We start from the raw sequence: 14614 nt of genomic DNA on the forward strand, positions 1-14614 counted from the left end.
CCCGGACCGGGGCACGAACCTGTGTCCCCTGCATCGGCAGGCGGACTCTCAACCACTGCGCCACCAGGAAAGCCCAAGAACATCTTGATTACGGGGTTGTGGGGGGAACGTGAGTAAATTATGCTCAAATAAAGTCAAATTACAACCACAGGTTCATGCTATGGCTTAAATATATCAATCTGTTCCTAATACTTTCAGGTCATCCTGGTTTATTAGTGATTTGTTTACCCCATCATCTGTTACCTTTCTCCAGCATTTTCTAGAAGGTACCAAAGGGGAAAAATGTGGATGAAAATGTAAAAAGTATACAAACGTTTTAATTCACTAATCTACATTTTTTACAAGCTGGTTGAAGGTAATGCTATACAATCTGGTGGTAAACACATTCATCTAGTTCACTGACACCAACATTCTGCAAAAATAGAGATTAGAAATTGCCATTTCCAACGAAAGTAGTAAATGCTGCTTTACGCGTTTCATAAAACAGACCCTTAATAGAGCACCGCGTTCCATGGCCCACACTGAACGTAGCAGCTGAGCTTGGAGCAGGCAGGTCCCCCCACATCCCGCCTCTACGGCAGGAAAGACCCTAAGGCTCCATAAGCCTGCTTCTACACCCTTACCTACAAGATGGAATAGAAGCACAGCCTCTGAATCATGGATTTTGTGAGGATTAAATGAAAGACATGTGAGATGCTAGAGATGCATGTGCTCACCTGCCATCAGGTAAGTGTTCAATACGCCTTAACATCACAAGCACTGTCTCATAAAACAGCATCACAAACGCTGATCCCTGCTTTACTTTTACAGATATGGAAACAGCAACTCAGAGGAGCTGAGTGAGTTGTTCAAGGTCACAAACAAAGGTGACGTGGTGGCTGGAGTTCAAAGCGAGGTGCAGGCACCTCCAAAGCAGTCCTCCTCCACTCTGTACCTTGAAGGCTCTCAGGACCCTGCACGGATTTGGTTGCTTAGTTGAATTACACAAAGCAATTGTTTTAAGTTTTAAGAGGGATGTTCTAAAATGAATTATTAATCTAGATGATATTTTCGTCTGATTTACTGCAAAAAGTAGTGAAAATTTGAGATTTAAAAATTTACCAGTAAGCAGTTGGCCTATGAATGTGAAGGTACATCCTCAAAACTCCTGAAAAGATTGAGATTTTTGTTTTTTCACCAGTTCAGCTCTTATGAGCTGTGCTTTCACTATGAACAGTTTTGCTTAACTCGCCAGATACGGATGCCTTTCAGGATCAGTTTAGATTCGCAAGTGCAGCCTGAACGGAAGAGTTGTGCATTCCTAGCTCGCCTGCTATTGACAGCTGCAACCAGAACAAAGTACAAACGGAAACTGCTTCAAACAATAGCCCGAAGCAATTACATCCCCATAACTGTTCAGAAACTGCCACACCTGCTGTCCATCCATCCTTATTAACAAGCTCAATTCAAAATCAAAAGTGATAGGAAACAAACTAACTGTTACCAGCTGGTCCACGCAGATGTTGAAACGAATGTCACTGAGGTGGGAGACCCCGATTCTATACAATCTGCAAATGTGCGCTGACAGTCCAGAACTTTCCTTGATCAATTATGCTAGGACCAAGAGGATTTTACTGTCAACAACCTGGTTCCTGACGTAAGAGAAGTGAGATTTATAAAGCAAGTTGAGCAGTCAAAATAAGAGCTTTTTCAAAAATTTCTGGAACCTTTTAGTATTCCCCATCCAGTCTTGAGAGAGAAACAGTTTTTAGTGTCTCACCTTTGACTGGAGTTTGGAGCAGGCCGATCTGGGACAGAAGGGCAGAGACACTGGCGTCCACTGTCTTCCCAGCTGTGAGGACTAGCATCGCTATCTGACCACCAGTGGTGCATGGGGTGCTCTGGTGCTTGGAAAATACAAACATACTCTCCTTCACATTTCAGTATTTCCTCAACTGAGACAGAAAAGGAGAGACAGGCAGGCATGGCACCTATCGGTCTTCTTTCATAGTTAAGGGCAAAGTAGTCGTTCACTTGAAGTCAAGGTGAAATCGGGCACTTGGCTCAACAGAACACGTGCTAAATGGCATCACAAGTTCTGTTCGTTAAGGAAATGGCAGGCGTGACCTGGGCGAAGAAGCAGCAGAGCGTAAATTAGAGCAGATTGAGTCATTACAAATGCTTTACAAATTTAATTCTACAAAATGGAACTCTTTCAAAAATAATTTTTTTAGATTCTGCCGTTCCTTTGGATGGAAGGACTACTTTAGCTAATATTTCATTCTTTTTCAGAAACGAAGGCTCTGGGACATGAGAGAATGTGTGTGCTGTGTACCTGTGTGCCTGCACTGCTAATGGCATAGTTTTTCTTCGGTGAAAAACAAAAAAACAAGCTGCTGCCCCGAGAGTCTGTAAAACCACATGCTAGATTATGGTGACGACATAGACAACTTGCTAAAATTAGTTCTCTTAAATCCATATTTTGCAGGAAACATGGAAAGGAAATACTAGTTAGAAAGTATAAAGAAAGTGAAGAAAGCATTTATGGGAAAAATCAGAAAAGTTAAAGATGGTAGCTCTAAGAGAATCTGAGACTATTGCTGTATTTACTTCATGGCTTAATTTTGAAGGACCACCTCTTCCAGGAAGGCTTCCATAGATACTTCATTTGAAAGAGCAGACTTCTCACTCACCACTATCACTATTTCCATTCTTCTGCTTAATTTCCCTCCTCCCCGTCATCACTGTCTGACAGTAGACAATTGTTTATGTTTTGTTTTGAGGTGGTCAGGGGTGAGCCTTTCCCACAAGAAGATAAACTACAGGATGGTAGGAAATGTATCACTGGATCTCTGTAGTCCATAAAAGAGCCTGAAACATAGTAATTCAAAGAAACTAGGAATGAATAACTGGCACAAGCCCCAAAATTCTTCTACAGATTCATCTCTACAAATGAATGCACCTCGTTTGCCATACATTAACAAACTAAAGAAAGCATAGACACCTCCTTCTCCTGCTAAAGTGCATCTTCCATTTATAAATGCTGCAAACCTCATGAACTTTAGTACTTGTCATTGATCAAGGAATAAATTCAAAGTGTGGATTCTCCAGGGTTTCCCATTACTTTTAGGAGAAAAGCAATTTCATCATTTCGGGGATGGCTCTGCAGTGTGAATGTGCATGCCCCTGTTAAAAAATCTGAAACAAATGGAGACCAGCCCTGACAACTCCCCGAGCAGACGAAACCAGTGCAGTCACACAGGCAAAGCTTAATTCTGCTTATTTTGCAAGACTAACTTCACTCCTTTTTTCTGCCTCTGGAATCGTGAGCGAAACTTAAACTGCTTCCTGAAGTTGCTATGAGGTCACTTCTAACCAGTAACCTATCATTTAGGAAAATTCTAACATAATAACCAGTCACTGTGAAGAATAAAGTCACCACTTTCTCACTAGATACGCTGCATTATAACAACACACCCCTGAGCCTCACCCACTGTTTGGCTGGAGAGCTCCCAGTTTGCCAACTGTCTTTTTGGTGTGAGCATAACAAACGTTCACTAATCACTACCTGGGTGATTCACTGGTTCTCCTTCTGTTGTTTCTGAGCTTTTGAGAACCTTTAGTATTTTCAGTAATTGCTTTATACTTAAATCTGGACATGCAGTTATTATTTATACCATTTCAAACATAGAGAATTATGCACACGGTCAAATCCATAATTTTTACGAAGTATGAGTAATTGATAATTAAGATGCTGTAACAAATTATATGTAATTTTACAAAAACTCAAATTTTGTTAAATTTAATATGGTTAGAAAGAATTGGGTCTCTTCCTATATTTTACTATTATGACTTTTGACTTAAAAAACAATCTAATTAAAAAAAAATTGAGATCATTAAGGACATCAATATCCAACGGTGAAAAGTAATACAGGTATTAAGTTGACTTGTATGTGATAAATAAATGACTTAAAGAATTTTTCATCTACTTTTTAATAGTAATAAAAATGATGATGATAATAGAAGCTAACACTTCATGTGTGTCAGGACCTCTTCCCAACACTACGTTTTTATAAGTTTGCTGTAACCTGTGTGTATGTGGGTGTGTCTGTGTGTATGCCCATGTGTGGTGTCTGTGTATCTGCGTGTTTGTATGTCTGTCTGTGTTTGTGCTGTCAATGTGTGTGTGCAAGTGATTATTTGGAAGGTTACATCTTTGAGTCATTGGTTCTAAGGTATCTGGCTTAATAAGGATTTCTAAGACACAGCATTATAGAATGTTCTTTTAAATTTCCCTCTATGGAATTTAGTTTTGAAACTGTATTTGGCAAGGATCTCCCAATCTTGCCTAAACGAATACTCATAATCTTTCCTGAATGAGCCATCCTTTTTCCCAACTGATCAGAAATACCACTTTATCCAGGACTCATTGTTATATTATATTATTTTGTATAATGATAAAATGTACAATTCATTCTCATTGTCTCATTATTCTCCTCCTGAAATAGGACAGAAATATAAAAATAAGAAGAAAAATGGGGGCAGGTGAGACAAAAAGAAGGAAGAAGAGAAGAGGATGAGTAGGACCTACATTTCTTGAGGATTTATGCTCAGCCAGAATTTCTGCAAAGGGAAACAATTCCAAAGAGTTAAGGACCTTGCTCCATTCTAACTGAGACCATCAACTGAATTAAAATTATTTTTCTTCTCCCATAGAAGATTAACATGTGACACATGGCTGTAATAGAGTAAATCTTAGATTTATAGTTAGAATACCTATTTGAGTTCAAATTTGGTCTTCCCCATTTGCAAACCTTCAGTGAGAATCAGATAAGATTCAGATCAGATATAAATACGTGTGTGTGTGTAGGAACAGGAAATTTCCATATATGAATCAGTAGCCACACATTTTTTAAAGTTTTAAATATTTTGACTGCATTCCCATTTAAAAAGTAGCTAAAGACTAATACATGTTTTAATTTGGTGAACATACCAATGAGTTTAACAGATTCACATTCTGGGAGTGAGCTGTGCCCCAGCAGCTCCTGACTGGGTGCTTGACTGTGCTCCATTTGGGGAGAGAAAGGTAACGTTGAATAAGATGAAACCAAACTCACACAAAGAGAGACGATTTCAAGTGAGACTCACTTTCCTGGTGCATCTGAGCAGGTAGCTAAAAGCTTTGGGATTTGTGAGGGGATTAGCCAGGAAGAGTTACCATCACTCTAATGAACAATAACTTAAAAATAGAAACCTTAATTCAAAACGTGAGTTCAAATTTACATGTAAATACATTCTATAATATAAAATAATCCTATCATATACCTGACATATATTACTCCATCTAAATTATTTATACTTTGCCCACAGTCCATATTCATAAATATCATGTTTGGATTGATTTATTTTTGTCTTTATACACAGTCTGTTCTTCAAGCTCCAGGTTTTTAATTAATCTGGATTTGGGGTATAAATTCTTTGTGCCTTGATTAATACCAAACAAGCTTTATTTAATTAAAGAGACAGGCTGGTGAAAGACATTTTAATAAAAAATTTCATATGCATACAGTACATCTGTATTTAATACTTGCAAAGGAAAAAGAACACCTGATTTATTGTATTTATCTTTTAAATGTTTTGAAAAATTTGAAACTAGTACTTGAATAAAGCACTAGTTCTATTTCCTGTGATGAATGCCTTCTGTACCTCCTTCATTTCGAAGCCATCACGGCGGAGAAAAGAAAGAACACAGAGGCCCAGAGGAAGCCCCCTGGCATCAGAGGACATGTGGGCATATCTCCCATGGATACATGAAGACAAAAGAGGTTTTCTTTGTTCAGAACCCTTGAAGGCATTGCTCTTCAAAGAAGGTAAGTGAGAAAATGGAACCCAATCCTAAAATTTGAGACTCACCATATATATATATATATATATATATATATATTTTTGCGGTACGCGGGCCTCTCACTGTTGTGGCCTCTCCCATTGCGGAGCACAGGCTCCAGACGCACAGGCTCAGCAGCTATGGCTCACGGGCCCAGCCGCCCCGAGGCATGTGGGATCTTCCTGGACCGGGACACGAACCCATATCCCCTGCATCGGCAGGCAGACTCTCAACAACTGTGCCACCAGGGAAGCCTGAGACTCACCATATTTTTTAATTTGTGATTTATGTTGTTGAACATGGACATCCTTTTAAAATCAGTGTTTCATTCATAAACATTTTAATGGAAAAGCATTTTATAATTGCATTTAAATTCATAGGCTTCAGTGGATTCTTTTTTAAAAAAATTTATTTATTTATTTATTTATTTTTGGCTGTGTTGGGTCTTTGTTGCTGTGCACGGGCTTTCTCTAGTTGTGGCAAGCAGGTGCTACTCTTCGTTGCGGTGTGCAGGCTTCTCATTGCAGTGGCTTCTCTTGTTGCAGAGCACAGGCTCTAGGCGTGCGGGCTTCAGTAGTTGTGGCACACAGGCTCAGTAGTTGTGGCGCACGTGCTTAGTTGCTCTGCAGCATGTGGGATCTTCCCGGACCAGGGCTCAAACCCGTGTCCCCTGCATTGGCAGGCTGATTCTTAGCCACTGCACCACCATGGAAGCCCAGTGGATTCCTTCTTAAAGTTTACCATGCTTTATATGCCCATTTCCTCACTGCTGGACATTTAGATTGTTTCTGATTTTTCACTCTGTAAACATCAATGGAATCAACATTCTTGGACATAAATCTTTATTTATGAATCTGGTTATTCCTTAAACAAAACAGAGTCTCAGCAGTGGAAGTCCAAGAGAGAAAGAGTTTTGTAGCTTCTTACTGTATTTTGAGAAGCATTCTTCCTGAAAAGCACCAGTGTATTCCCTCCGCCAATGAGAGTGACTGTTTCCCTGTATCGTTACCATTCTCATGGATTTAATGGGTTTGTATCCCATGTTTTATATTAAACGTAAATTGCAAAATGTGATTAGGAATGCATCTACTATAAATACAGTAAGAAAAAAAATTAAATTCCAAAGTTGTTTTGGAGCATGTTTTAGGTGGTTCCCTCATCAAGGTACTTGTAAATGCACGAGGGCCAGTGGTGCTGGACCAGCAGCATTAGAACCCGCTAGAAATGCAAATCCACGTCTCCACCCCAGCCTGCAGAGTCAGAAATCCTGGGGATGAGACCCAGAACTCTGTGTTAAGTCTTCCAGATGATTCTAATGCAGACCAGCCTGGAGACTTTAAAGAAGAAAAATCACAACTCCAACTAGCTGCTCTCTTGAAATGAACTCCAGCTATAGCCAAAAGGGGGAATTAAGGCAGATGTCTGAGAACTGGAGGGAAGATGCGTGACTGTGACCTCACAAGGATGCAGCTGTTCCTGAGGAGGGGAGGCAGGCAGGGTTCTTAGGATGTGAAAGCATAAAACACATCCACTACCTCATCATCATCAGCTCCATTCCCGCCCCCGCCCCCCCCACCCCCGGGATGCCATGTCTCCCCATTAGGTCTGGTTCTATTTTGGAAGGACAGGGGTAGCACTTAAACCGCTTACCCCTGCCCATTCCCTCTAAGATTCGGAGGACCCAGTAATGCTGGAGCCAACAGTCAAGAACAAAATGTTCCTCGCCGTGCAGGCACAGCCCACCGTGTTAGACGTGCAAACTCTCTGCAAGGCATCTACTTTCATGGAGATGTCGGAATCTGCTGCTGGTGGAATCTGACAGTGGAAGGCAGGAAACGGTCATAGAAGATGTGGGTCGTAAGTCATCAGGAGAGCCTTCCTGCTAACAGCTCAGAAGTTACATTCTTTATAGCTAAAAGCAGTGAGTCCAGCAATAGTAACATGTGTTCACAGCAATTTTGTGAAAGGAATCTACTAGCTTTTTTAATATTCTGTACTAGAGGAGACTTAGATTTGAGAATTATGGCAATTTTCCAACATGTAAATTTATTCATGCTGCTTCCATGCTAATGGAAACAAATACCTAGACAACAGAAATAAAAGTGAGGAAAATTAGATAGCAGAGAAATACACTAGCTTTTTCAAAAGGGAATTTTCTTTCTTTCTTTCTTTTTTTTTTTTTTTTTTTTTGCAGTACGCGGGCCTCTCACTGTTGTGGCTTCTCCCGTTGTGGAGCACAGGCTCCAGGCGCGCAGGCTCAGTGGCCATGGCTCACGGGCCCAGCCGCTCCGCGGCACGTGGGATCCTCCTGGACTAGGGAACGAACCCGCATCCCCTGCATCGGCAGGCGGACTCTCAACCACTGCGCCACCAGAGAAGCCCGGGAATTTTCTTTCTTAATTAATTAACTTAGAGTAGCTACAATAGTTGTGGAGACACCAAGAAGAATCAACATGAAATTTAAGAACTGGGAATTCCAACTTACAGATTTAAGAGCACTGAAAATGGTAAACATGTGTTATCCTATATAAACAGAACTGAAAACTCTGTAAAGTATCAAAACAACATTAATTTGCAACATTTAGATCTAAGGTTGAAACCACCATATTGATGTGAAACTATATTGTAAGTGATTTGTGTATTATGTTTTCACCCACAGACAGTTCTTAATCATAAGATAGGTTCAGTATTTCTTTCTTAATACTGTTTTAAAAGAACACCCACAGGTATTTTAGGCAAATACACCCAAATCAGGTCAGCACTGTAGTCCATACCCAGCTACTCCTCTTGTGTTGAGTGAAACTGGCTTCCATGGAGTGTAGTCCCAGTGGGACCAACATTACAGGTATGTCTCCTCTTATTGAGGAGAGAGGAGAGCTGCCTGGAACAAAGCCTTGGGAACACTCAGTTTATGTGAATTTACAAGTTTCCAACAGGTACACTAATTTTTAGTTTCATTATATGATAAAAACTATGGTTTGGGAAAATAAAATGCTTTTCAGCAGTCTGAAAGTCTGTAAGTCTTTTCTGATTGGTTCACCATGCATGTGTGTTTCAAATTCTGCTAACCACAGCTTCTTTTGTCTAATTTTGCAAGGTGTTTGAATACTTACTCCTCTCATTAAATTAATTAATCCATCATGAAGATGTAATTATTTCCAAAATTAACATTGTGAGGGAATGTCAACATTCAAGGGAAAAGAGACCTGTGACAGTATATATATGATTCAAATATTTATTAAGCATTGAAAAAGATGGAACCAGTTATGTGAAAGTGTAGACATTAAACGATTTGTGTAAAGTTTCTTTCTTTGTGAATTTAATGTATGTAAAGAATATAGCTGTTTGACCCAGAATAACACAGATATTAAATCAAAAAAACGGAAACACAATTCTTTTGCCAATTGTGTGGATTTTAAATATTGGGACACAAAATATTAATAAAATCTCATTTTCTATAAAAAGTTGAAATAAAGAACATCTATTTTTTTTCTTTATGAAGAATTTCATAGTTTCTAACCTACTAATTAAAATTTTTTCTCTATTTCTATACTTTCTCTATGGCCATACAATAATGATACTTTGGCTAGTAAATGGAAATATTCACTCTATTTTATGTGTTTATTTTTATGTTAATTTTTGGTTGGTGTAATTTGCCTTTAAATTTGTTGTCAAATTTAAACTATCTGATTATGTTTTAGGAATGCACGAAGAGAAATGAATCATGGGAAAATATACATCTCTGTATCTATTGATCGATCGACTATAGATAGGTATTTCATATATCTATCTGAGCATGTGTCATGTGTCATATAGCCATGCTTTTGGCTGGATATAAGAGAAAATCTGACAAAAATTGGCTAAGAATAATATTTAATGTTTTCACATTACAACTTTGGGATAAATGACTTCTTTTATGGGTTCAATACATCTGAATCTCTCATTGCTTCTTCTGGGTGTTTTCCAAGTAGCTTTTGAAGCTCCAAGCATTGTGTCCATGCTTAAAGCAGGAGGAAAGGGCTGGAAGGCACGGTGCCCATAACATCTGTCACTTAGCATCAAATCAGACGCTTCCAGGAAGTTGCCATCAGACTCCACTCACCTCATGGCTCTGGGCTGGGTCACCTGAGTGGTTATTCAGCTGCAAATGAGGCTGGGGAGTCCTCATTCACCTTTTCCACCCTTTATCAAAGGGACCTGAGTGGGAGGGGTGAGGAAGGAGGATCCACCCCTCTGAACAGCTGTGTCTGCCCAACAAGCAGCGATGCACAAGGGATGGAACGCTATGGAAGTTCCCGTCCAGGGAGGGGAGAGATGGCAGAGGAGAGCTGTTTCCCACATGCCAGCCAATGCTGAAACCCATGGAGAGAGAGTGGCGGTGTCCCCGTCTATGGTGAGAAGTCTTGGACTCTGCTCTCTAGGAGGAATATCCTTGTCCACCTTCCTCTGGGCCCCTTTGGGTGACCCTTCCTTCTCCTTTATCCTCCACGACCACATCCTAAGCCAGCACTGGGAATTATGCCCAGCTTGGGAAGAACAGACTTCTGAAAATCACTTCCTCCTCGTGAAAGGCTGGGATTCAAGGCCGGGTTATTTTAAGTCTCAAGTAGGCAAAAGTGTTCTATTACTCTAGGCTTGTGGGGCCTCCGGCAATAGGACCCCTCACATTTGTGCAGGTATCTGCCTCAGTCAGCTTCCTGTTCCAGTGACTGCACCTGGTATCTGTGCCTAGAAGCAGGTATGGACTTGCTCTGCTTCCCTGCAGCTGCTGCCCTTTAACATTCAGGCTGGAGGAGCATTGCCAAACCCTTGCTGTGTCTCTGGGTGCAGGGCTGGGTCCTGATGAGCCCTAGTATTATTGCAAGGCCTTCCTCGGCCATTGTGTCCATCACCCGGGGTCCCAGAGTTCGGGACTCTATTCTCTATGTTCAGATAAGCCTGTCTACTCTGGAGGTCCAGCAGGCAGCACAGGCACTAATACTTCAATCCTTTTGATCATTTCCTCTCTACCAGTCACAGCAGCAGGAACCTAGTCTCCCAGATTATCATTGGCAGGAGCATTTCAGTAAACGTCTGTCACTGCATGAAGAGAGGTTCTGTCTCTCTGGCTCATGAGATCAGTTTCTTCATCCCCTAACACCCAAATGCTGAGATAATTACAGACTAATATTCTTTTAAGAATTTTTATTATTATAGAACTCTCCCTTTTAAAGTTCTGATTTCTATATTCATTGTAGTAAATAATTCTGGTTCTTGAAATAAATAATCCCCACATCTCTATGACTTAACATCAACAAGCTTTATATCTTGCTTGCAGCAGAATCCAATGTGAGCTGTCTGGGCTTTAGGGAATTTGCCCCACACTGTGACTCAGAAACTGGCTCACAGACGGCATCCTCCCGCTGTGTCCTCACCTGGAGGAAGGGGGCGAGGAGCTCTCTGGGGTCTCTTTTATAAGGACACTGATCCCATCATGGAGGCTCCACCCTCATGACCTCATCACCTCCCAAAGGCCCCACCTCCTGCCACCATCACACTGGGGGCTAGGATTCAAGGCATGAGTTTGGGGAATACAAATAGTCTGTAGTGACACTTAAGTCACATTTTGCTGAATTTGATAGTTTGTTACAGCTCTCCATTTTTAAAACTGAGATAACTCTTCCCAGTATACAACCTAACAAAGTGCGTGTGAATCTATATGAGGATACGCACACACATTATGCATGTATTTCTACTAAGCTGCTAACTTGAGACAGTTGAATAAATAAACATTTGTGCTTTTGGAAGATAGATGGTTTCTGATTTTTTTTTTTCTAACTCCCAATGGTTGGTTCTATCTAAATTTGGCGTGTTAATTGCTGTCTCGCTCATTTCTGTAACGCCAGGGCCAGATGCCCCGGGAATCTGGTGGTGCCCACAAGATAGACGCAGATGTGCAGAGCCTACAGCCAGAGTGGACAGTCAGACACACAGGGGCCCTTCACTGAGAACTGTGGATCAGTGGGCTCCCCCGGAGCCTGCGGAGAGGCACATGAGGTTCCCACTGTGGAAAGGCCACTGGCGCACGCCTGGCCACTGGTACACACCCGGCCTGAGGGAAGCAAAAGGAAGTAAAGTGAGTGAACCGCAGAGTCGGGCAGGGCTGCGTGTCTCCCAGAGGTCCCCAGGCTGACGGTGCTCCCGCCCAAGTGAAGAGGCTTAACCTGCTGTCTCACCAGAAGGAAGTGTCTCCTGTGAGCTCAAGCAGAGACGGGGGCTAGAGCATCATGGAAGCTGTTGTCCAAACAGCTTAGAGGCACAGCCAGCCACACGGCTTCCTCCACAGACCCTGAGCGAAAAGGAGGCCGCGGGGAAGGTCAGCGGGGGCACAGCTGAGTCAAGCGCCTTCGAAACCCCACACGTGTCTGCGCACTACACTGTAGTAAATAATTCTGGTTCTTGAAATAAATAATCCCCACATCTCTATGACTTAGCATCAACAAGCTTTATATCTCGCTTGCAGCAGAATCTAATGTGAGCTGTCTGGGCTTTAGGAAATTTGCCCCACACTGTGACTTAGAAACTGGCTCACAGACGGCATCTGTGTCTGTGCACTACACCCTCTTCTTAGATGCTATGGAGGAGCTCGCATTCCTGTCACAGTGTGTACGCAACTCAAGACGTCCACGGGCACACAACTTTAAAAATCTTCTGGGCCATATCATGATATCGTCCAGAAATACACTCAACGTCTGCCTGAAATTCTAATCAGACATGAGCTTTACAAATCAGTTCACGGAAACGTTTTGCCCAGTGTGCTACTGAGAGCTCCGACCTCAAATCGGAGGCCTTGGCCGCACGACTTAACCTAAGTGATTAGGAAATACATCAACACCTTGAAAGTCAAGTCTACGCCCTAGAGCACGTGAGGTGTAAACAGCGATTCACACTAGAAAGTATCTTGCCTCAAGAGGAAGATAATGACTTACGTGGCCGTCGACTGAAGCAGATATAGTACCATGGGTATTATTACTCACCACTGGGATTACCCTGAAAATCTGTGACAATTGGTGCAGTTTTGCTGAGACAGGGCGTGTGTGTGTGTGACTTTTCCCAACACTCTTCTATAGTATCAGGAGCAGGTTAAGTCTTACAAAAGGATGCCCTTCTCCCCTCTTTCTCTCCTACTCGCTCCTCCCATCACTCAAGTGCAGCAGCCAAGTATTATCTGTGTGAATTAGATAACTTATCTATTCCAAATAAACAATAAATATTATAATTAACTCGAAATATATTTATGTATAACAAATAAAATAATAATTACACAAATGATTTGAAAACTTTAAGGAAAATGCAATACAAAATTAGGGTTATATTTTTAAGTTAATCTCACTCTCACTGTCACACTTTTAATAGTGTTACACATTTACAAGTTCTGTTAATTCAGGTTGAGAAAGATGGGGAGACACCATAAGGAAACTTTCCAGTGTGATTAAGGCATGAGGCATCTTGGCTAAACCACATTGAAGGTTTGGATGACCTGAGAGACTAGGGATAAGCTTTTATATAACAACCATATAGACAACTTCAAGATTCTGTTAATGCTTCTCAATCCCCAACCAATACATATCCATAGTTGTGGTCACTCCTAGCACCCGTCTATTGTTTTTACTTTTACATTCATTTAAAGACTTTTTAAATAAACTTTTTTATTTTGGAATAGCTTTAGGTTTACAGAATTATAGTGACTGTAGTTCAGAGGGTCCTCACATGGCCTGTACCCAGCTTCCTCTATTATTAACATCTTATACCAGTATGGTACATTTGTCAAAATTAATGAGCTGAAATTAATGTATTATTAATAAGTAAAGTCAGTGATTGATTCATATTTCCTCAGTTTATTCTTTTTGTTGTTTGGTTTTTTGTTTTGTTTGCTTTTTTGCAGTATGCGGGCCTCTAACTGTTGTGGCCTCTCCCGTTGCAGCACACAGGCTCCGGACGCGCAGGCTCAGTGGCCACGGCTCACGGGCCCAGCCGCTCCGCGGCATGTGGGATCTTCCCGGACCGGGGCACGAACCCGTGTCCCCTGCATCGGCAGGTGGACTCTCAACCACTGCGCCACCAGGGAAGCCCTCCTCAGTTTATTCTTAATAGCCTTTTTCTGTACCAGGATCCCACCCAGGATATCACATAACATTTATAAGTCACATGACGATTTCTTGGATTTTCCGTGCTTTGATGCCCTTGACAGTTTTGAGGAATACTGGTCAGGTGTTTTGTAGAATGTCCCTCTGTTGGAGTCTGTCTGACGTTTTCCTCATGGTTAGACTAGAATAACATGTTTGGGGAGATGACTGCAGTGGTCAAGTGCCAATGTCATCACCTCGTGTATTTCCTTCCAGTTTCAGCCATTCCTTCTCCGAGTCCTGGCTCCTTTCCTTGGAGAATGGTGTTAGAAACGAAGATCTGGGAGCCAAGTGTGCTCATTGGTATTGCGTGTCCCTGTCTCTAGGCCTGCTCAACAGACAGAGCAGGAGGCACACGTGTTATATGATCCCTCATACACACATTTACCTAAACTTTTTGATATGTAAATACATGCATCTACACTAAGCTAAAGGAGAGTTCATGCTGACATCCATAACTTTCATCCATCACCTCTTGGTGTGTTCTAGCCTCTTCCCCTTTCTTATCTGTAACCTCCCACTCCAACAGCAAGAAACCTGGCCCCCACTGCCCGCCATCCATTTACATCACTGTTCAGTTCCAATA

The sequence above is a fragment of the Globicephala melas genome, chromosome 2 (genome assembly GCF_963455315.2).
Source record: "Globicephala melas chromosome 2, mGloMel1.2, whole genome shotgun sequence".
Lineage (NCBI taxonomy): Eukaryota > Metazoa > Chordata > Mammalia > Artiodactyla > Delphinidae > Globicephala > Globicephala melas.